The following is a 25,337-nucleotide window of genomic DNA, read 5'->3' as shown; positions in this document are numbered from 1 at the left end:
GATGCTGTTGCCTGAAGGAGATTCTGAGCTGAGGTCTCTCATTATTATAAAGGGCAATTAGAAAATATTAAATAAACAGGTATTAACTATATATTCTCAAAATATAAAAAATACACGGTCTACTTATGAGGTCAACCAAAGAATTAAGAGAATAGAAAATTGAGTATTCCTCACTATGTGAGTCAACGTTATTTAATGCCATGTCCTTTATTGTCAATTTCAGATACAACCAAGAATACGCATCCCACATTTAAAAAATACAAGGGCTAGGTGAAAATCACTGACCTGATCTAGCATAACTAAATTAGGTTCCTGGACCCAACTCCAATGTGTGTGCGTGTGCATGTGTGGAGGTTTCCCCAAACCCCAACATGCAATTCTCAAACACAAGCTGCATATCCTACAACTCAAATCAAATCTGACACTATCTCTCGGAGTTAGCATCTGGTTCTACAGGTTAAAGGTTCAGTTCTACAAGACCGCCCCCCCCACTTCAGATGCCAGTTGCAAGCCCATGTTGTTACCTGTACTTCTGAACACTGGCTATAAATCAGAGGTTCCCAAGCCCCCTTCCTCGGGTTTGACTAATTTGCTAGAATGGCTCACAACTCAAAGAGACATTGTACTTACTAGATCACCAGTTTATAATAAAAAGATATTACTCAGGAACAATTAGATGGAAGAGAGGCACAGGGCAAGGCACTGGAAAAAGACACGGAGATTCCATGCCCTCTCCAGGAGCCACTGTCCCAGCACCTCTAAATGTTCACCAACCCAGAAGCTCCCCAAACTCTTGGGTTTTTACAGAGGCTTCTTTACATAGTCATGACTGATTAAACCATTGCCTATTGGCAATTGATTCAACCTCCAGGCCCTCTCCCTTCCCCGGCTATCTGGGGCTGGAAATGAAAGTTGGTTCTCCTGGCAACCAGCCCCCATCCATAGGTGCTTTTCAAAAGTCACCTGGCTAACATAAAGTGCTGCAGACAAATGTGACAAAGACACCTTTATCGCTTTTGACACTTATGATATTCAAAGGTTTTTGGGAGCTATGTAAAATGAACTGTGGATGAAGACCAAATAGATATTTCTTATAAATGATATTACAATGCCATTTACCCTTTTGTAGTTTCATTATCTTGGCTCTTATTCCCCTTTTCTGAGAAAGGAATATCACTGCTGAGAAAGACTGTATTATCTAGGTGTATGTGGGTGTGTTTTCCTTATTCCTTTCTAAGGAGTGTCCATACGCACACAAGAGTTGGACAGGTTTAAGTAACTGTGTCAGTGGAAGGAGGGGAGAAGCTCTAGTAAAGAGGATTTATACCTCCCTTATCCTTTTTCAATTATTTCATAATGTGGCTACAAGTTAAATTTTTTTCTCATTATTTTAACTATTTTCTTTTGAAGCTATATAGGTAATCTTCTTTAAGTGAACATTTTGCTGAAAGCATGTTATGCCTGTCCACCAGTCCATGGTCAACTGAAGCCATTTCCAGGGCCAGGTAATTAAATTAACTCAAGGACTTAATGAAATAAATGAAGCCAGTAGTTAGCTCTACTGTTATTAGTACTAGATAGTTCTACTAGGATGCATGGTTTATGACGGTAATCAAGCCCAAGGGAATGAGGTTGTTTTACCCAGAAAACACTTCCTTCAGGCTACTTACTGCCTTTTGGTTATTGGATTGAAGTTGGCTATTCACATTTATTTTAACCAGGTTTCAGAGGTAAGAAAATATTGGGGGTAGAGGGAAAATGGTGTAAATAGGATTAAACTTGAAGAAAAACTCGATAGACACAGGGTCTTGCAAGCCGCATGAGAGAGAAATGCAGTCACCAAGAAGTGGCATTAATTTACTTACCCAAAGCAACTTGCCGTTAGCTGACAACAACCAGTTTTTCATTTCTAGATGTTTGATAGACACAGAGGGTTTGAGCAGATTTTAGCTTTGTCATTTAGCCCTTACTCATATAGCCACCATAAATGCATTGCTATGACTTCAGCAAGCACTTAATATCATAGGTTTTTTTCTTACAAAGCTCTGTACACAATGGATTTTCAATGAAGATGTATCTTTAGTAACTCAGACTTCTTAAGACAAGTGTTGTCAGTTCAGGTACGGAGGCAGATACTGCAACACTGTCATCTACTAATTCTCTCACTATTCTCTCATAAAATAAACATTTTAGGATTTTCACATATATCATAAAAGATGTCATTTGTTTACCACAATTTATTATGTCATTCTCAAAAAGCTTTTTTGATGTTTCCCTCAAGTCATTTCAATGATAAAGTGATTAAGTATTCTTGTAGTACTCAGAGAGCCTTAATGCACTATTACCTGAAAATTTGGGTTAAAGTTCATGGAGAAGTTTCAAACTTGAGTTATAAAATACAACTTAACCTTAAATAATTGAAAAGGAAATAACTGGGATAAAATGTTTCTTTAAAAGTTTATCTCCTAAATATAAGCCCACATCACTCTTTCTTTTAAAAAAGATGGTTTCATAATTTTCTTAAAATTCCTCACTTTTGCTACATATAGGATATTCAGTCTAAAGCTATTTTTTTGGATAAGAGTAATTTTCTACACAAGGCTAAAATAATTTTATAAATTATACAAGAAATAATATCAAAGGTGCAACTCATTAAGACAGCTGACTGATAAAACCTACCTGATGCAAAAGTCTTTTTCTTAAAGTCTTTACATTCAAGTTTAAGACATTTTAGGTCTTTTAAGTCTACTACAGAAGTTCGAGAGGCCTAAGATTACACCTTGAATGCTAAAATGTTAAGGTCATGTCTTACATCTCTATAATTTAAATTACATTAAAGGAGCTCAAAATATTATATTTGCCCACAATAACTGTTTTAGTACACCCTCAAATCCCTCAAATTTACCTAGTGATACTTTTTAGCATAATGTATCATGTCTGCATGGTAGAGACACACTAACGTCAGAGACCAAGAATATTTTTATCAAATTATATCTTTTCTCTTTCTTTATAGACAAAAGCACATCCAGCTGAATTGCAGTTAGAAATATATATGTCTGTGTGTGTGTGTGTGTTTCCATGTGTGTATTTGAGTACACGTATGCACCTCTGTTTTGTTGTTTCCAAAGGGGAAACATTTCCTTTCTGGGATTTTTGGTTGTAGGTGTACAATGTATTTTCAGGAATTCTGGCTTCACTAATTTTTACATTCTCTATTCTCAACTCTTGGGAAATGAGGTTTGGTGTTAGGACTCTTAGCCATACAGGAAAATATGGCAAAGTGTAATGATTTTTGCAGTAACTGATTACTAGGTCAGGTAAAACTAACATGGATGAAAGCTAATGTTATTTAGGGCACTGAAAGTATTTTTATATTTCTTTTAAATGTTTTAATATATGTTAAATAAATATTTAATAAATGGATGCTCAAAGTCCTTCAGGAAGCATTATGGCTTTCATTATCAAAGGCAATGATGTAACTCAGTATTGCTGAGCCTCTTTCCTAAAAGTAACTTTCAGGCAATAGGTGGCTTCTTCTTCTGAATAGATTCTTCAAAAACTGAATAGATTCTTCAAAAATAATATGTCCTAAAAAAAATCTCTAAAAATAATTCTAAAATCCAATCTCTCCATATTTTTATTTTTTATTTTTATTTATTTATTTTTTGCGGTATGCGGGCCTCCCACTGTTGTGGCCTCTCCCGCCGCGGAGCACAGGCTCCGGACGCCCAGGCTCAGCGGCCATGGCTCACGGGTCCAGCCGTTCCACGGCATGTGGGATCTTCCCAGACCGGGGCACGAACCCGTGTCCCCTGCATCGGCAGGCGGACTCCCAACCACTGTGCCACCAGGGAAGCCCTCTCCATATTTTTAATGTTTAAATTTCACATTGGATTTCAGCAGTGAGAATAATTGGAAAGTGTCTACTCAAAAAAAAAAAAGATAAAAAGCTCACTTATCAACCTCAAAAATTTATAGTTTAATATTAATAAAATGATACAGATGTTTACAATGAGTTATTACCAAATAAATTAATAAGGGTCAATTTTTACCCAACATTTCAAGAAAGCTCAAATTATGTAACTCCACAGACTGGATCAATATAATGGTTTTGCTTTCAGTGTTCAAGTTTTGTCCTTGAAGATTGATTTGCCACTATAATTACTGCCAACTTTCTGTTCATCATTGTTCCTTTTCTAGATTTGGCAGCCCTATTTTGCATAGGGTTTAAATAAGGTAAGAGTCACTGTTGAACATGGATTCCTGGCCTCAAAATGATGAATGTGTATAATGGAAGTAAGAAATGAAGTACTTCAGCAATAGAATAACACAACTGACAGTTGAATACCATGTTATCTATATATTTTAGAGGGAATCTAACATACAACCCCTTTATTTTATTAGTGAGAGCAAAGGATCCATAAAAGCTACCTGACCTGCTCAAGATCACAAAGCTCATTGTGTCAGGAAGTGTTAAAAGCTGGGTGTCTTTGCTAATAGGAATCTTTCCATTGAAACTGTAAGATGACCATCTGTTTACTGTTGTGGTCTACCAAAAATTAGCCATGTTTAAATCAATTTATCCATGTAATCAGTCATCCAGTGGACATTTATCTGAACCCCTTTTACTCGAGGTTATGTCAGATAAATAAAAATGTACAAGATTTTTGGTTGGTCTCAGGGAGAGTTTACAAGACTATGAAATTTCAGGCAGAATGTGTTATTCACACAGAAGAAGGGTTAAATTCAACCAGGAGTTTGAAAATAAATAAATCTCCAAAGAAAAACAACAATTTTGAGTCAAACAAATAATAATTTCTTCCGTTTAAAGTCATATTCACTTCAAATGGACTCAGTTTTCTTTTTTTTTTTTTTTTTTTTTTTTGTGGTATGCGGGCCTCCCTCCGCTGCGGCCTCCCCCGTTGCGGAGCACAGGCTCCGGACGCGCAGGCGCAACGGCCATGGCTCACGGGGCCCAGCCGCTCCGCGGCATGTGGGATCCTCCCAGACCGGGGCGCGAACCCGGTTCCCCTGCATCGGCAGGCGGACGCGCAACCACTGCGCCACCAGGGAAGCCCCTCAGTTTTCTTTTATAAAGTATATTTGTGTTTTCCTAAATGAAATGATATGATGTCTTAGATTTGCTTCAAAATAATATAATATAGGTTATGTGGGGAGAGTGTGGGGATGTAGAGGAAAGAAGATTGGTGATGGATATATGTGAATTTATTATAATATTCTCTTTTATAAGAATTCAAATTTTTTCATAATAATGAGTTAAAATATATAGTTTTCCGTGTATTTTAATGTCATCTTGGCTATTTCTAACCAAACATTAGAGATCTCTGGGGAATTATCTTAAGTTAAGCATAATTCAGCTGTTGAGCTCACAACACATCTTCCTGACTTTCTTCCCCCATAATGGACCCTTCTGCATTCATCTCTTAAAAATGCTACCTGACATAGAAACAACATAAACGTCTTCTTATTATTGGTTTTCATTTTTCTGTATTTTTTCAGGTTTTCCAACTCTAGGGAGAATAAATCACACATGTTCTACCCACTCTCAAGGCGTCTACAAGATTTGAGAGGTACTGGAGATGAAAGCACTTTGCAATCTGTGAAGAGTTAAAAAAATGTTACTCATCATTATGATAAAGATGAGCATAATGATGAAGATGCTGGTAATTGCTCTAATTGGTTTTCTTTCTGTTTTATCTCATGCAGCCACATATGCAATTAAAGCTCTTCTTAAATCAGTGTGGATGTTAATCAGTTGCTTATAGCAATGTACTAAATCAGTGGAATTCTGATTATAACTTTCATTTAAGTTATATGAACACTGGTAAGTTCCAAATCTGCATCTGAACAATCTTTGTTACACCTAGACTAAAATTAAAAGAAAACACCATTTTATTAGATCTCAAGATAGAGTGTGCTTCATTTTAATTATGAAACATGTTTTATTTAGTCCTTGAATGTTTTTGGCTAATTGGAAGTTTGGAGGCTTTCTATTAAAGATCATCATGTATATGAATGACAAAGCTAACATTTGTATTAATTTTATTTTCTATTATAATTTTTGTCCTCAAAAGGTCAGGTACCAATTTTTAATGTGTTCTTCATACTTTAAGAGAATTTTCTAAACTACCTAAAGTCTATTCTAAAGGAAAGAAATTGAAAAACATTTCATGGATTTTCCAAGTTTTTTCCTAAATAACCATAATGCCTTTATGAAATCTAACTGAAATAAGAGCTATTCTACAATGATGCAGTGATATAATTGTGACAATCCACTTTTATCACCCTCAGTATCATCTTAGTTGATATAACTTAACATGAAAAAGAGCCCTAATATGTATATTTCACAGTGAAATAATTTATTTCTAAATTTAAAAACACTAAGACAATTAGTCTTAAAATTCATATTTAAAATTTATAAATTTACATGAAGTAACAAATGTAACCCTATTAAGGGAGATGAAGTGGAGTCAAAATAGTAAGACAGTGTCAAAGTTAGATTACTCAACTCACAATTAGCTCCAAAAAGTGAGTAGGATTTTTTAAACCTAAATTAAGTAACTGAGTGATTCAGTTCACATACAATAGTTACTGCCTGTAAGTTTTTAAGAAGTTAATAGAAGCTATTAACATTTGCAATCTTGTAATTCATTTTTAAAATATATTTTTAAAATCTTACTTAAAATATTTAAATATACAAAAAATATAACAGGCAAAATGTTAATATATTTCATACTTGCATCTCATCTTTAAAAACTAAATACAGCTAACAACAAAAGCCTCTCCCAGCACTCCATTCTTCTGTCTCGTCAGAGGGAACTATAGTCTGATATCAGCAAGTACCTTTTCTGTGGATTTTTTTTATACTGTTACCACATATATCTATACCATTCATAATCACGTCGTGTTGTATGTGCTTTAAATTAGTAACTTTATGTCATACACAGCACTTCACTTCCTCAATTCTCCAAAATCATAAGTAAGGTCACAATAAAGTCAGATGACAAGGTTAGCTAGGCCTATTCATAGAGTACATTTAGAGAAAAGCTCCCTTTTTGTCACCTTTTCATCAAAAAGATATTTGAGAACATGAAACAAGAAAGGTTAATATAAACATTCACAATCTGTGTTAGTTACCTGTAGCCAAACTTGTAGCTTTCATGATCTAGTAAGCAATTACTCACTCCTTGGCTCTGTCTCCTCTTAAGCAATATGAAGGTGATAAAGAAATGCATTAGTGTGAGAAATTATTAGGATCCAAAAGGATACAGGTAACTAAGTCAGTGACTTTGCATCATTAAATTCATTTCTTTATTTATTCTCTGAACTGGTAAAAATGAGTGTTTGGGGAGATGTGGATCTGACATCTGTTTCATTCAATTTCATTATATAACTGAAAAAAGTAAAGCAGGGAAATGAGCTTACCAATTACAAATTGGTACAATGCAAATGTTCTTTGGAAGTCAGTTATTTGGAATTTGACAGATATGTTCCCATAGACACAATGTTATATGCAATGGTTATTACCCATTCAGCATAGGAAAGTCTATTAAATTCATATCATGGGTCCAAAGTTTAGACCTCTGTTCAAATTATGAAAGTGCTACCAGAAAATCAACACCATATGATATCAATTTTAGTTTCTGGGCACGCTTAAACACGCCTGAAGAAATGGGTCAAGAACTTCTGTCAACAGCCTCTGTCTCTATCAAGCACCAGGAGTAAGATATCTCCAGTTACAGATTCTGGTAGTGACTGACAACATTTGGGGTTAAGAATCCAGAAAGTAACTTAAGAATTAGCAGCTTGAGTGGTCAACCCTTTGCTGAAAGAGGACTTAAGGAAAACATCAAAGAAGAAGGCTATAGGAGAAAAGGCCTAAGGAATTATGAGTCTCAGGGACCCCTGATACTATGTGTCTACATCTTGAAATAGTTTAGCAGTCACCTCCTTTCTCTTATTTCACATGCTTTAGGCATTGGCCTGATGTTCCCTATTTCATTCTTTCACTCTTCCTTCTACCAAATGTTTCTCATACTCTCTTTCAATGGAGGAAAGAAATCAATCTGATTATATAGCCCATTTTCAGAGTCAAATTCAAGGGCCATTTGGCCAAGTCTCCATGAATGAAAGACCTCAAAATTTGGCTTCTACTTTTATCACCAAATAAGTTTATGCATACAGTCATGAGAACACATTGAAAGGATTGAAAGATGGCACTCAGAGACCTTTATTTGTTAAATTTAAGCATTTAAAATATCATCATATTTTTAATATTGTCTTGTACTTCCTTGGTTTTTAATATACTTGGATCTCAAAAGTATGCCTGAGGACTGATTCTTTCTTAACTCTGAAAAGGCATGCCCACACCCCACCACTCCTAAAAACAAGAAGAATTGCTCCTTTGAACTTCCTTTTTTTAGTAATAATGTTCATCCTCCTCATTTTATTTTTCTGAAAGACAAACTCCTGCATGAATGCCATTGCTTCTCCTCCTGCAACTGGGAAAGACATCTCTAATTGATGAGGATGCTCTTTCTTGTGCACTGGTCTCAAGCCTTTCTAAACATAGCATTCCAAGGAGTCACTAATGATTTATCAGGTAGCAAGTGAGGTGAACTATACTTGCGACCTCCAGCATAGATCCTATGGGAAAAATCAAATAAAGAAATTCACGAAAATGAGTTTTCAAGTATACAAAGGACTGAAGATTTAATTAACTCTAAGAAGAAGAAGAAAAACAGAGGCTCTGTCTTCCTAAGGCATCAAACGAGCCAAATATGAGGGAATGCAGGATGTAGAAAAATGTTGAGGGAGTATGAGTGAACTGAGAAAAATAGTATAGGGAATTGAAGATGCTACCCTGAGAACTTGGAGGTGGGGAGGAGAGGCGTTGAGAATATATTTTTAAAGTTTATTTTTATTCTCCCCTATACACTCTCTTCCAAGTCATTCCTGTTCTTCCCAAAGTAACATCCTTCTTGACCAGCCCTGTGTAATATTAGGATATTACAGTTGATATAAATGTAGGGGCTACTTAGAAGTAGTAGGTAGAGGAGAAGGGAAAGAAATCCCAAAGAGCAATGGTGAAGAGAGAAATGTAATCACTGTGGTCTTAGGATCAACTTTTCATGAATAGTCATTCCTAGATAAATGACACATAGATGATGATGAGTGCTTGTAGTGGCTTGGAACCCAAACAAGTATAATATCCTTTATTAATTTTAATAAATTTCCTAAATATAATCTACTATGTGTATTTTTCTTGCTCTTTCTAAAAGTTGAAGGAGAGATGCACTGGGATCATGCAGCCTGGTGCCCAGTGGCACGTGATCGTCTTTAAAGGACAGGACAATCCCTTGACACAGAGTGTTCTTATTTTTGCTGCAGGAATCTGAAAAGTGCTCATTGTATCTCATGAACATTGAAATTCCTGTCAGTTTCCACAATTGATAAATTAGGACAATATCACAATAGACAGATAAGTAAAGAGAGAAAAAAAATCTTTCAAATGTTACTGTTATTTTAAAAGGAAAACTAAAATAATTGAACAGCAAACATAGGGTACTAACTGCTATAATAGGTAAACCCCAAATCACAGGTGCCAAAATGAAGTTTATTGGTGGATAGCCTTCTACATGAGCATTCAGGAACCCTGGTTTGTCCATTTTGTGGAATTCCCATGATCAACATTCAGATTCCAATGTCACTTTGTAGGTCATCTTATTTAGTTCACTGTGGAGGTCTTTATGGTCTAAATCTGGAAGTGGTTCACATTTCTTTTGCTGCATTCCTTTTGCTTGGACTTAGTCACATGAACACAACTAACCACAAGATGTGCTAAGAAATGCAAGCTAGTTGCATGTCCAGAAAGAAGAGGCAATGGATTTTGATCTCTTCCACAGCCTACTGTAGGCCTACTGTGTGCTATGAACTGTGCTAGATAGAATCTGTGTGTTTCTTATGTAGTCCTTACAACTTAAAACGGACGTAACCTCCATTTTATAGAGGTAGAAGTTGAAGATTATTTGGATTTGATCAGGATCATTCAGCTAAAAACATCAGAACTAAAATTTGAGGCTGATTTCAAAATTCAGTCAATGGATCCCAAAGGTCAGTCCATGGACAGCTTCAATAAAATTATTTAGAGAGCATGTTTAAATATAACTTGATAGGAATAACCCCTGGAGATTCTTATTCAGTAGCTTTGGGTTAAAGCCCAGTAAAATATATTTTTAAAATCTCCCTAGGTGGTTCCAGATACAGGCCAGAATTGGGACCAGCTGCTCTAAGTTTTCCTGAAATCAACCACTGAATGGACACTACAGGGGCATGAAAATTAGCAATAATCAGTTGCTCTCATGAGGCATAAATAATAACATCAGAAACCCTCTTTCTTTCAATCTTTCATTAAACATGAAGAGAACACTGAAGTATTCAATAGCTTCTCAGGACAAACTGGTAACATGATGATGATGTTTGAATGGTGGCATTTGTCCATATGGGAGTGAACTGAAGGATATAGTAATTTCAAGTGACATTATTCACAGAGCAGCCCTGAAATAATAAGTTTGGTAACAACAACCAGATCATTACTCAGCTGGGCGGCATTTGAATTAGTATCCTAAAAAGCTCCCACTGTTTTGTTTCCAAAGCTGAGTCTCGTTCTTAAAACACCGTGAAAATTAGTGTGACTGGAATCATAATGGTTAGACAACATTTTCCTAATTTCTCCAACTTAAAAGTACATGCTATACTTAGTCATCTTACCCTAGATTTGGGCCGTTCTCTTAAAAATCCTGGAGAAATGCAGAAACTTTGTTAAAGGACATTTTCTGTTTTGAGCTCTTTGATATTAGTGTAATCTCCCACTGTTAATCTTCAGAGTATATCCGAACTCTTAATCTAACATTGTTCTATAGCAATTCAAATATCAATTAATCCTTCAGGACCAATTCTGTTAGTCTTTGTGAGACTATTTTACAGCTCTAGCAGTAAAAAATTAAAAGTGCATCCTATAGTTTGAAGTTAGGGATTTTTACTAATATGTATGTGTGTGTATGTAATGTATATGCATATATGTATGTATATATGGATTCTAAATTGCCAAACACAAATATACTATTGGAGCATGCACACACCTTGAGATTACCAGCTGTTACTTAAGTTCAAATTTATTGAGCTATAAAAATACCAGAATAAGAATCATTTATACAGTTCTCTCCATTTAATTTCAAAAGGGTTCAGGAAATTTTGAGGCTTGTTAAAACACTCACTCAGCACACACATATGTGTGTGCACATTTGGACAATACTTAATATATGCCATTATTTGAAATTACAGATAGCTCAGTTAATAAAAATGCAAAGTCTGCTGTTCTCTTTGTCTTTTAAAAATTATTTCCATGTGTTGTAATTTAGCATGGTGCAATTTGTTAGGAAAATTAAAGTAATAAAACCTTAGTTTGTTGTGTGTCTGAATGGTGGCAGTGATTGTCTCAGTGGGTGGCTGCAAATGTAAGGAGAAGTCATTGTCAAGATATGTAGACAGAATAAATACTATTTATTAAGGGCTAATGTTTAAGAACTAATAATAGACATATTGTTGCATGAAAAAATTACCTCCCTAGAAGAACTTGAACAGTTAGCTTCAGTGCAGTTAGCATGCATATGTTTTCCTTCTAAACCACTAAAATAAGCTTCTGGAGAAGAAAAGAATCCAGAGAAGTCTGCTCTTTGTCCTCTTTCTGTGTTGCATTATCTGGGGTTATGTGGTAGACTATGAAGTTAGTAGTAATTAATGATGATTATAATGGTTGGATTATTAATATTTTAGAAGGATGAAAAAATGATTATTGTAATCACCTGAAGCACCATGAACACATGTAATTGTGTTAATGCTGGCTGTTATTTTAGTAATTTAGAAAATTAGTGCATAAAAAGCGATAAGTGACGGACGATTCATAATGAGTGTGTGAATATGCATGTAAGAGGAAAATTATTAAAGGGCAAAGCTAATCACCTGGACAAGAAACTTTCCAGAACTGTTTGTTCTTAAACCTTCTTCTGCAGGGAGTTTTGAATTTTCACAATGTACAATCCCTTAAAAAGAACAATATTTTTGAAAAATCCCTTGGATCTATAAAGTTCTAATTACCAAGTCACAGAAACTAGATCCTCTGTCAAGTTCTAATGTGCTGAGATTTTAAAATATCAGCATGGATCAAAGACAAAGATGTATTGCTCTAAGTGGATCCCATAAATTTTTTTTCTATGACGAATTCTTTCAAAACTACAAATGAGCTTGTCTTTTCTTTAAAAGAACTTGGTCAAGACTGGTAATCTTGATCCTCTTGAATGGCTGATATGTGAAAGTGTCAGGCTCCTCTAATAAGAAATTTATGTTGAATTTTTCAGTTAATACCACAATAACCCTATGAGATCAGTAATATTACTAAATCCATTTTACTGAAGGAGAGCGACAAAGAGACATTAAGTATCTTGTCCAAGGATGCACAGTTCACAGGTAGCACAGTTGCTATCAAACGCAGGCTGACTCCAGAATTCAAGCCCAAGGCACTTTTTTATATTACTGTGCATAGAATTTAAGAACTACTTGGTCAGGGAAGCATAGTGTGAATTTTATAGTTTTCTTTTTTGGGGGGGGGGCATTTTATTTCTTTAATTTATTTATTTTGGTCATGCTGCATGGCAGTCTGGATCTCAGTTCCCTGTCCAGGGATCAAACCAGTGCCCCCTGCAGTGGAAGCATGGAGTCTTAACCACTGGACTGCCAGGGAAACCCCAATTTTATAATTTTCTGATACTTCTTTTGCAAAGGACAGAGAAAAATAGTGGCCCAGATTATAAGGCTGGATCAGAGTGAGGTGTATCATGAAAATGACATGAGAGTAAGATTAAAAATATGACACTGGAAGATAATTAAGGATCAGTAGCATGATATTTTAACATATACAAAATCTGAGAGGTTAAAAATAAGAATCCAAGATAGAAGTCAAGAGCTAGAAGAACATAGATATGTGCGAGCAAGATGCAAGGTGAGAACAGGTGAGGGGGTTCAGAATGGTATCAGAAGGGTTAGTGTGAACAAGGAGCATAGTTATAAGGTATTCTCTTTAGGTGATACATAGGTAGATTATTAACAGTGTATAGTAAAATAACAGGTAATTAAATACATCATTAAAAATTGGAATTTGTTTTTCATTATTGATTGGTTTTCAATAATAATCCCTGATATTCTATACTTCAAAATATATCAAATGCTTAAATTGAAAGCATAAAACCTATGATTGTATAATTACTGAATATTCATAGAAAAGTAGGACTTAGCAGTGAATTCATCTGTTATCAGTGGACAGCTCATACAAATCTGCAAAACCATAAATAAATCAGAAGAATAATTTTTTCACTCTAATTTTATTTTTTTACCACTAGTGTACTTTTTATTTATTTATTTTGAATTTTATTTTATTTATTTTTATACAGCAGGTTTTATTAGTTATCTATTTTATATACAGTAGTGTATATATATCAATCCCAATCTCCCAGTTCATCCCACCACTGCCTGCACTTTAGCCCTCTGGTGTCCATACGTTTGTTTTCTACATCTGTGTCTCTATTTCTGCCGTGCAAACAGGTTCACCTGTAACATTTTTCTAGATTCCACATATATGCATTAATATACGATATGTGTTTTTCTCCTTCTGACTTACTTCACTCTGTATGACAGTCTCTAGGTCCATCACATCTCTACAAATGGTCCAACTTCATTCTTTTTTATGGCTGAATAATATTCCATTGTATATATGTACCACAACTTCTTTATCCATTCATCTGTTGATGGGCATTTAGGTTGCATCCATGACCTGGCTATTGTAAATAGTGCTGCAATGAATATTAGGGTGCATGTGTCTTTTTGAATTATGGTTTTCTCTGGGTATATGCCCAGTAGTGGGATTGCTGGGTCGTATGGTAGCTCTACTTTTAGTTTTTTAAGAAACCTCCATCTGTTCTCCATAGTGGCTGTGTCAATTCACATTCCCACCAACAGTGCAAGAGGGCTCCCTTTTCTTTTCTTTTTTTTTTTTTAATGTCTTTATTGGACTATAATTGCTTTACATTGTTGTGTTAGTTTCTGCTGTATAACAAAGTGAATCAGCTATACGTATCCATATACCCCCATATCCCCTCCAAGAGGGTTCCCTTTTCTCCACACCCTCTCCAGCATTTGTTGTTTGTAGATTTTCAGATGATGCCCATTCTAACTGGTGTGAGGTGATACCTCATTGTAGTTTTGACTTGCATTTCTCTAATAATTAGTGATGTTGAGCATCTTTTCATGTGCCTCTTGGCCATCTGTATGTCTTCTTTGGAGAAATGTCTATTTAGGTCTTCTTCTGCCCATTTTTTTTTTTTTTCGCCGTACGCGGGCCTCTCACTGTTGTGGCCTCTTCCATTGCAGAGCACAGGCCCTGGACATGCAGGCTCAATGGCCATGGCTCACAGTCCTAGCCGCTCCACGGCATGTGGGATCTTCCCAGACCGGGGCACAAACCCATGTCCTCTGCATCGGCAGGCGTACTCTCAACCACTGCGCCACCAGGGAAGCACCTGCCCATTTTTTGATTGAGTAGTTTTTTCAATAGTGAGATGCATGAGCTGTTTATATATTTTGGAGATTAATCCATTGTCCATTGATTCGTTTGAAAGTATTTTCTCCCATTCTCAGGGTTGTCTTTTCATCTTGTTTAGAGTTTCCTTTGCTGTGCAAAAGCTTTTTAGTTTAATTATGTCCTATTTGTTTATTTTTATTTTTATTTCCATTATTCTAGGAGGTGGGTCAAAAAAGACCTTTCTGTGATTTATGTCAAAGAGTGTTTGGCCTATGTTTTCCTCTAAGAATTTTATGGTGTCCGGGCTTACATTTTGGTCTTAAATCCATTTTGAGTTTATTTTTGTGTATGGTGTTAGGGAGTGTTCTAATTTCATTCTTTTACATGTAGCTGTCCAGTTGTACCAGCACCACTTATTGAAGAGACTGTCTTTTCTCCACTGTATATTCTTGCCTCCTTTAACATAGATTAGTTGAACATAGGTGCATAGGTTTATCTCTGAGCTTTCTATCCTGTTCCATTGATCTGTTTTTCTGTTTTTGAGCCAGTACCATATTCTCTTGATTACTGTAGCTCTGTAGTATAGTCTGAAGTCAGGGAGTCTGATTCCTCCAGCTTCATTTTTTTCCCTCAAGATTGCTTTGGCTAGTCAGGGTTTTTGTGTCTCCATACAAATTTTAAGATTTTTGTTCTAGTTCTGTAAAAAATGTCATTGGTAATTTGATAGGGATTGCATTGAATCTGTAGATTGCTGTGGGTAGTATAGTCATTTGCACAATGCTGATTCTTCCAATCCAAGAACATGGTATATCTCTCCATCTGCTAGTATCATCTTTAATTTCTTTCATCAGTGTCTTATAGTTTTCTTCATACAGGTTTTTTATCTCCCTAGGTAGGTTTATTCCTAGGTATTTTATTCTTTTTGTTGCAATGGTGAATGGGATTGTTTCCTGAATTTCTCTTTCTGATTTTCACTGTTAGTGTATAGGAATGTAAGAGATTTTTTGCATTAATTTTGTATCCTACAGTTTTATCAAATTCATTGATTAGCTCTAGTAGTTTTCTGGTGGCATGTTTAGGATTTTCTCTATATAGCATCATGTCATCTGCAAACAGTGACAATTTTACATCTTCATTTCCAACTTGTATTCCTTTTATTTCTTTTTCTTCTCTGATTGCCACGGCTAGGACTTCCAAAACTATGTTGAATAATAGTAGTGAGAGTGCACATCCTTGTCTTGTTCCTGATCATAGAGGAAATGCTTTCAGCTTTTCACCATTGAGAATGATGTTTGCTGTGGGTTTGTCGTATATGCCCTTTATTATGTTGAGGTAGGTTCCCTCCATGCCCACTTTCTGGAGAGTTTTTATCATAAATGGGTGTTGAATTTTGTCAAAAGATTATTCTGCATCTATTGAGAGGATCATATGGTTTTTATTCTTAGATATGTTAATATGGTGTATCACATTGATTGATTTGCATATATTGAAGAATCCTTGCATCCTGGGATAAATCCCTCTTGATCATGGTGTACGATCCTATTAATGTGTTGTTGGATTCTGTTGCTAGTATTTTGAGGATTTTTGCATCTATATTCATCAGTGATATTGGTCTGTAGCATCTTTGTCTGGTTTCGATGTCAGGATGATGGTGGCCTTGTAGAATGAGTTTGGGAGTGTTCCTTCCTCTGTAATTATTTGGAAGAGTTTGAGAAGGATGGGTGTTAGCTATTCTCTAAATGTTTGATAGAATTCACCTGTGAAGCCATCTGGTCCTGGACGTTTGTTTGTTGGAAGATTTTTAATCACAGTCTCAATTTCATTACTTATGTTGGTCTGTCCATATTTTCTATTTCTTCCTGCTTCAGTCTTGTAAGGTTACACCTTTCTAAGAATTTGTCCATTTCTTCCAGGTTGTCCATTTTATTGGAACACAGTTGCTTAGAGTAGTCCCATTTGATCCTTTGTATTTCTGCAGTGTCTGTTGTAACTTCTCCTATTTCATTTCTAATTTTATTGATTTGAGTCCTCTCTCTCTTTTTCTTGATGACTCTGGCTAAGGTTTTTCAGTCTTATCTTCTCAAAGAACCAGCTTTTCGTTGATTTGATCTTTGCTATTGTTTTATTTGTTTCTATTTCATTTATTTCTGCTCTGATCTTTATGATTTCTTTCCTTGTACTAGCTTTGGGTTTTGTTTGTTCTTCCTTCTCTAGTTGCTTTGCATGTAAATTTAGGTTGTTTATTTGAGATATTTCTTGTTTCTTGAGGTAGGATTGTATTGCTAAAAACTTCCCTCTTAGAACTGCTTATTCCACATCTCCTAAGTTTTTGTTCATCGTGTTTTCATTGTCTTTTGTCTCTAGGCATTTTCTGATTTCCTCTTTGATTTCTACAGTGATCTCTTGGTTATTTAGTAATGTATTGTTTAGCCTCCATGTGTTTGTGTTTTTTACGTTTCTTTCCCCTGTAATTGATTTCTAATCTCACAGAATTTTGGTTAGAAAAGATGCTTGATATGATTTCAATTTTCTTAAATTTACCGAGGCTTTATTTGTGACCCAAGATGTGATCTATTCTGGAGAATGTTCCATGAGCACTTGAGAAGAAAGTGTAACCTGCTGTTTTCAGATAGAATGTCCTATAAATATCAATTAAATCTCTCTAGTATATTGTGTCATTTAAGCTTTTGTTTCCTTATTAATTTTCTGTCTGGATGATCTGTCCATTGTTGTAAGTGAGGTGTTAAAGTCCCCCACTATTACTGTGTTACTGTCAATTTCCTCTTTTTTTTTTTTCTCTGATCTCCTCACAGGTATCAGATCATGAGTAAAGGTAACAAAGAACAGAGAAAAATCAGCAGTCTTAAATACTTTACAGAACTCTGTGGAGAATGAGTGAATGAATGAATGAATGATTAAATTAAAATATTAAATTTTAAGTATGTAATATGTTGTCTTGTATGAAATTTCTTTTCTACTTTATCAACTGCAGCTTAGGTTACAAATTCAGGATTTCTCTATGACTAAAAAATGAGGAAATATCTGTAAGTCACTCTTTCAAAAGAGAGAAAAAATGCCATAAGTTCTATATATTTGAATAAGGTAGAAAATTGTGATCTTTTTGCTAGAGAAACAAATATTTGTTTAGTGGCCATGCCCCCTTTCTAGTTTCATTTATGTTGGGCCATTGTCATCCTCAGATAGAAAGAGCAAATTTTCTTCTTATTTCCCTTCCTTTGTTTCATCACTTTGAATACGACTACTTACTGAAAATTTCCATAGAAAAATTGTTTTTAACACATTAATTTTTTCCTGCACATTACTTCCAGCTCTGTAAGTTCTACCTCTGAATAGAGACTGAAACAAGTCTAAAAAATGAATGAGTATTAAGAGAAATTTATATGTGACATTAAATAAATTGACCCCATATCATGATTGTCCAACAGATCTAGCACTCTGAGGTACATTAATTTAAGGCCCTATTGTGAAATCGATCTTTTCTAAGACATAAGCAGAAGAGTTTATTAGCAGAGAGCATTACTTCACTTAAGAATTGCTAATATTTAGAGAATGTAGTAGCAAGATTTCAATTAATACCAATATTTGTTATTCTAAAGGTGCCAAAAACACATACCTGATTTTTAAAAGTCTTTTGTATTAAAGCAAATAGAGCTTGTTCTCCTTTCCATAAGATGTTAATGAGATGCTAACAAATGCTTGGTATTTTTAACATAATTAACAGTAGGTTATTTTGACTCATTAAAGCTAGTTTGCAATATGCCTTTTGTTTTTTAATCTCCTCATAACTAGACATAATAGAACAGTTTAAAAACATGAATAAAAATAAAAGCTGTTGAATTTTGATGGATTTTTAAGATATCCTATTGTCCAATGCCATAACTCTCCCAGCAAATTTAGAATGTCATGATCATACAGAAGTGACAAAGTTCTGTGGTTGTATAATCTAAATAAGGCATCTGAAGACAATGACTTTAATCAATTAAAGTTAGAGAATATAATCAGAACATGAAAAAAATTCAAAGTAGACCAAATTATTAAATAGCTAATTTAAAATTGGGGGCCTTGTCAGTAATTTACACACATAACTTGACCAAGTAGGACGAGAAAACCACTGATCACAGGGTCAGGATCCCTGGAGTCTTAGCCTATTCCCTATCTATATGACCTCAGTTTCCATATCTATAGAAAGAGGGTATTAAAATCCTCAATGACCCTTTCCCCCTAGGTTTTATGCTTCATTATTACAACCAAAATATACATTCTCTCTAGAGATTTTTATTTCCCTACATTACAAAAATTACATACCTCTTGTATAGTCATGTTATTGGAATCCTGACACTTGTTCCAACTTACTTTTAACCAGAAACCTCTGGAGAATATTGGAATTACACAACAATTGTCTTCTAATCCAATTTGATAAATGTTTTTCAAATATTTATACACTGAAAAAGGATTGCAATGGTAGAAATATGAAAACATTTCAGACTAATATTGGGAGATAAAGTATTACATAGATCAAGTGTCATTCATGTTGCTATGTGTTGTATTGGCTATAAAACAACTGAAGAAGGAGCATTCTCTTTTGTCTCAGGGGGAGTTAAGGGAAGATGTGCAGAAAATGGCTTTGTGGTGAGACTTAGATTGTTTAAATTCCAAGAGAGAAGATTTTTGAGAGGTATAGAGGAAGCAACAGACTTACAGATGAATGATTGTAAAATTGCAAACAGAGCTCAAATTATGGTGAATTGTAAATCATACAGATTACATTACAAATCTATCTGCTGGCTTTTCCTAATCTAGAGTCTCACTTTCAATGGAAGGTACTTTCTCTTGCTTTCCTTTATGACTGGTGGTCATTGATCCAGTCACATTCTTCTTAGGGCCCATTGTAACCAACAATATGCATTTCAAGAGAGGAAAAGGGATGTGTCTTCAATGATTAAAGAATTATTTATATCACAATTAATTGCACTTAAAGGACTCCCCCTTGGTCCATCTACCTCCTGTGACATTCTATTGTAACTGCTTGTATTTCTCAGAGAGAATCAAGGTTTGTTTGTTTGTTTGTTTTACCTTTTGTTCTCTACTTGTTTACTCACTTAATAAATATTCAAAGAGTAACAACTACATGTCAGACTTGTTTAAGCAATAGACATACATTGATGTACAGAGCACAAAGCAGAGGCCTCTCTTGTCTGGATCAATGGATGATGCTGACAGCAGTGAACAAAATAAGTCTTACTGAACAGAGCTTTTATTCTAGTGGTAGAGACTGGCACTCAATTTACACTGTCATGACTCGTATAGTTTAGGACCCAGAAAAACGCTTCTCCATATCTCTTGCTCTATGTCCTTGAGAAAAAGGCAACTGCATCCCAGGACTGTGACGATGTGTGGATTGGGTTTCTTCCTCCATCAGTAATAGATATTTCTTTGGAATTTGGGGAAAATTTGAGTGATGAAAATCTTTGGGTAGAGATTGATCAATTAACTCATAATTAATCAGATTAATTAACTCAAAATTCTTCCTCTCAGATTACATGAATGCAATACATTTTGCATAAAATGAAGTATCATTTTACAGTAGTGTTGACTATTTTTCTTTCTCTTCTAATTTACAATTCTAGGAGTACTCAAGAATTAATGTGATACTTTCAATAGTTGCACATGGTGCCTGAGGAATATTTTATAATATTAAATAATTCATATTTCTCTTAAAATAGAATATGTGTTGTTCCAGAGGCAATATGCATGAAACATGATACCTATACTTTACATTGGTTTTTAGATCTAGGTGTTGCCTTACAAGGCAGTAAAAATTGTTATATAAATGGTAGTAAGTAGTTTATGTGATAAGATTAACATTTTGCAACATATGCTCTGATAAAAATAATTTATGCAACCTCATTTTAATGTTTAAAAACAGTATGTAAAAATCCTGGTTCATTTCCAAGTTTTATTTGATAATTTTATTCATCTCTAGTGGCCCAAAGTTTCTCTAAATTTTTTTTTTTTTTGGCCGTGCCGCAGAGCATGTGGGACCTTAGTTCCCCAGCCAGGGATCAAACCCACGCCCCTTGCAGCGGAAGCGTGGAGTCTTAACCACTAGACTGCCAGGGAAGTCTCAAAGTTTCTCTAAATTTAAATTAAGTTTTAAAAATTATCAAAGAATTACCAAATCAAGGAAGATTAATATGACATTATTAGCAATAGAACACAGATTATGTGAAAATCTTGATAATAAAAATGATTGATTTTGTTATAATGGAGGCAAGAAAATTAATGTCATAGAATATATAATAATTTACTAATTATGTATTCATAAACCAAACATCCCTGGCTCAACCATGCAACACCAAGATATATATAATAATAAAATAATCCAGCATATAGTACATATAGTAAGCATTCATTAAATTTCTATTGAATGAGCAAATAAATTTTCACATTTGAGTTTATCAATATCAGCAGTTTCTTATGTATAGTATATGCTTTTGACACATGATCTTTTCAAGTTTAATAGATTCCACATTCACTACCAGTCCTTTTCTTCCACAGCTTGCCTAATAGAAACTTTTAATTTTTCAGAAAAGATAACTTTGTAGCTAGGGAATTATTGGGTTAAAATATTTTCCCCCTTAAAGCTCTATAGACATTGTTTCTCTGTCTTATGAAATTTGTTTTACTGAAGTCTTTTCTAACCTGATTTTAGTTCTTGGTGGGTAATTTATTTTTCTTGCTTGGATGCGTTCAGAATTCTTTCCTTACTTTTGACATTTAAAAATTTCAGACGTGTTTCAAGATAGATACTCCTTTTATTCATTTGTCCTAGAAACAAGTTAAGGCTTTTAGTTTCTAGACCTAGAATCTTTTCCTTTTCGTTTTTCTTGTTGTTGTTGTTTTTCCCTAATGTTCTGGGACAGATTTCTTCTGGCAAAAAAAAAAAAAAAAAAGTTTGCTTATTGCCTATATTTGCTTTGCTCTGTTTTCTTCTAAAGAAATATTTAATAATGTATAATAATTTATTTGTGGTGAAAGATGCAATGAAAATTATTTGAGGAGAGAAATAATCATTTTATATCTTCACTGGATTCTACACCCAAGACATATTCTAGTAGTATTATATTTATAGGTTAAAAATAATATTATAGTCACACTAAGAAGGAAATAAAATGAACTGTATATCAGAAAGCTCGAGGGAGGATATATTTACCTGTTCAGACTTACGTTAACCATCAGCCTTGACAAATTGTCCTAGTCTCTGGTCCAGATTACCCAATAGGGCATCATGTGACTCTTTCTTGTCCATCATCACACACCCTTCTGTCTCTATTTCCCATGTATCCTCAACAGAACCTCCCCCCCGACTAAAGTGGAGAGTCTATGGCCCCACAGCAACACACACTCTTTTCTATATTAAATGCACTTTCCCTTAAAACTTTTGATGTGATAAAGTTTACCTTAAGTACCTGTTGCTGTTTGAAAACTTTTCTCATTACTGAAGTTACAAAGACCATTCCCTCTTTAGTCTTCTGTACAGCAGATTGTTTCATTATCAGGCCCTGATAAGCATGTATGGCCATAAAAGTAGTGAGGTCAGGAAACAATTGGGTTACAAGTGTTTATATTAATTTAAATGTTTTACTTACTTGCAAAAAGGAAACATATTCTACTTTTCTTCTTCATCATTAGATGTGATGCTGTAGCTTCCAGTGCATTCATTCTGGAGAAAGAAAAAGACTTAACTGAAGAATGCTGACATGGCCTAACAAGTCCATTATCCAGGAATTTCTTATATTTGCTTTAATTTTACAATATTTTGTGAAACCAGAGCCTTATAAATTCTGCATTAAGTGAAACATTATAATTTTTCAAGTTTGTCAGAGCACCTACCAAGGAGAGATGTCCAGAATGATGGTAATGCAGTGGTTTGACACAATATTGCTTATATAGTATAATAAGCTAAAAATGTCTCTGATCCACTGATCAGTTTGATTTTCTCTCTTAGGGACATTTTTAGTGATGAAGGTGGATTGATGATTTTTACTCTATCATGGGTGCTTTAATTATCATCACACATAAAGAGTTTTAGGTAACTCATAGGCTTGAAGACCATAGCAGTATATCCAACTATCCAACTTTATTTCATTATCATAATTTTGTCAAGTACAAAAATTTCACATTGTGCCTTGTAGCTGTTGATAGAGGATGATCAAAAATGAAAGAAAATTTACTAAATTAATTGCTCATGTCATTAAGATAAACAATGAGTTAATTCACATAACCAGTTGTTTACCATTTGTTTTGAAGAATTTTTTTCTTCATTTAAGAAAATTGACAATGTAACTCTGAATTTGAAAGTTATGACCAGTACCTTTTCCAACAAAGTAAGCATATATTCGTGTGTTGTGAAGTAAGCCAAGTTTTTAAATTCCTGCTCCATTTCTTTACAAATTTGCTTAGAAGAGATATATATTCATACAATTTCTTTTATGAAATTTATTATTTTGTCATCTCATGGATACCTTGAGAAAATCAAGAGGCAGACCTTTGGAGAAGAGATATCTCAGGGAATGATGAAGTAACTTTCAGTGCCTCTAACACTGGCTAGGTGAGAGGTTGGACACACTAACATTTTCTCCACTGTGATTGTCATATATTTAGCCCCATATAACCATTTATCCACAATTTTTTTTCTACTTTATACCAGGCACATTGATAAATTTATAGGCTGTTGAAAATATGTTTCAATGGTAATGAGAGCTACAATTTTAACATTTTTTATTTGTGAGGCATTGTACCTAACATTTCACCTGCTTTATTTCATTTATACTCTCCCCCTACATACACCAAGACATAAAAACAAACAAATAATAATAATAATAAACACCTTAAAATCTAACATTGGACATCAGAAATTTTTCTATTTACCACAAAGTGGTTAAGTAACATTCCCAACTCTTCTCTGCTAATAAGTGCATAGCTGGGATTTGAAGCCTCAAATCTAATTGCAGAGATTCCCTCTGACACATTACTCATTTGGCCATCAAGGGATTGAATAATAGGTTTATCTTCATAGAAAATATCTTTTAAAATACTGCAATTGATGAACAAGAATGCTGCAAAAGCCCTATTTTCTTCTTCTAACTCTTACAAAGAAGTTGTTCAAAACCTTGGGAGTTTCCCTGGTGAAATCTGAAATTGACCCTTGTACACAGAGGGCAAGGAGAGACTGAAGACAGAAGTAGACGACTCCAGACTGACAGGTGGCAGGTTTAATAAGCAAGAGGATTTATATACACAGCTTGTCTTGGGTGGCTACAAAACAAGCAGATCTCGACACCTGCCTACCAGAATCTTCAAAATCCATGTAGAGGCCTTGACTGGGTTTAGTCACGTAGATTGTCCAGATGGTCTCAACAACACATTGCTCTCTCAACGGTGGGAATGATGAGCAGAGCAGGGGAGGGAGGTGAGGAGTCTCCCACTGCCTGAGCCCAGCTCTCAGGTCAACTGGCAGTCAAGTCCTGTCAATGATCTCCTCCAACAAAAGGCATAGACCAAATTGTAACTACTAACATATTGTAAAATATATTATTTATATCTTAACTAGAGCCCATTATTTCCACATCAGTTGATAGAAGAATATTTTACATTTGGCTCCATCTTTTTAACCTTAAATATAATTGATCCTTTATGCCCATCTCTTCTAATTATATGAGTGTCATTTTCTAAGGTAATCCTTAAAGAGAATTTGGAGGATGTTTCTGGCGACTTATTACTTTTTTATAAATATATTTTTTATGCGTTCCTTGCCCAGAGTGTTATGCAGTTTTAAGGTGAAAACACTCTGGTTGTTTTTCTTAAATATTTCTATAACTGATTTTTGATCATGTCATTCAATTATCAAAAAAGAAAAAACAATGTTTGGGCCCAAACATATTTTAAGGAGCGATCTCAGAGCTGCCTGTGCTTTCACAGACTGATGGCAGCAGCTTACTTCTAATTGGCCAGTTGTGGTGCTGTTCTCATTGTAGACAATGTCATACCTTTAATAACCACAAATGATTTGGGGTTATTACAAATATCCCTCATTATCTCGAACATTTTCATCAGGTTGTAGGCAAATAGTTCAAATTACTGTCTTTTATTAATTAATCCATATTCTCAATTAAAAATACAATCTTTAGGGCTTCCCTGGTGGCGCAGTGGTTGAGAGTCCCCACATGCCGCGGAGTGGCTGGGCCCGTGAGCCATGGCCGCTGAGCCTGTGCGTCCGGAGCCTGTGCTCCGCAGCGGGAGAGGCCACAACAGTGAGAGGCCCGCGTACCGCAAAAAGAAAAAAAGAAAAAAACAATCTTTAAAAGCTAACACTTGAAAGGCATACAGGCAGATTGTCATTTAGCGGATGGTTGTTAATTATTAGCATCTGCCATCAATTCCCTGTTCCTCAGTGAAGCCTAATTTCCCTTGGGGACAATCGAGGCACCTTGCCTCCCACTAGGAGGCCTGACGATTATGATCACTGCCTCATCTTTTCCTTTCGTCTCTGTCCCTCAGAGCAAGCCCATGAACTGAGCTTGTAATCAGGCTTCAAAAAGACAAACATCTCAAAGATTTAAACTGAAAGCCTTAGCCAGATTCTGAGGATCTCTACAAACTG

At 35.0% G+C, this 25,337-nt stretch overlaps 1 long non-coding RNA gene across 1 annotated transcript in view; it reads right to left on the bottom strand.

The window, feature by feature from the left end:
- The window catches only part of LOC112065902 (uncharacterized), a 396,153-nt gene that overhangs the window by 18,670 nt on the left and 352,146 nt on the right, over positions 1 to 25,337 (bottom strand). The window contains exon 4 of the long non-coding RNA XR_002892300.2: positions 22,324 to 22,397. This is a non-coding gene — a long non-coding RNA (uncharacterized lncRNA). The remainder of the gene's footprint in view (positions 1 to 22,323; positions 22,398 to 25,337) is intronic.

The sequence above is a fragment of the Physeter macrocephalus genome, chromosome 6 (genome assembly GCF_002837175.3).
Source record: "Physeter macrocephalus isolate SW-GA chromosome 6, ASM283717v5, whole genome shotgun sequence".
Classification (NCBI taxonomy): Eukaryota; Metazoa; Chordata; class Mammalia; order Artiodactyla; family Physeteridae; genus Physeter; species Physeter macrocephalus.
The sequence above is the reverse complement of the archived record's forward strand: the minus strand, read 5'-3'. Positions and strand labels throughout refer to the sequence as shown.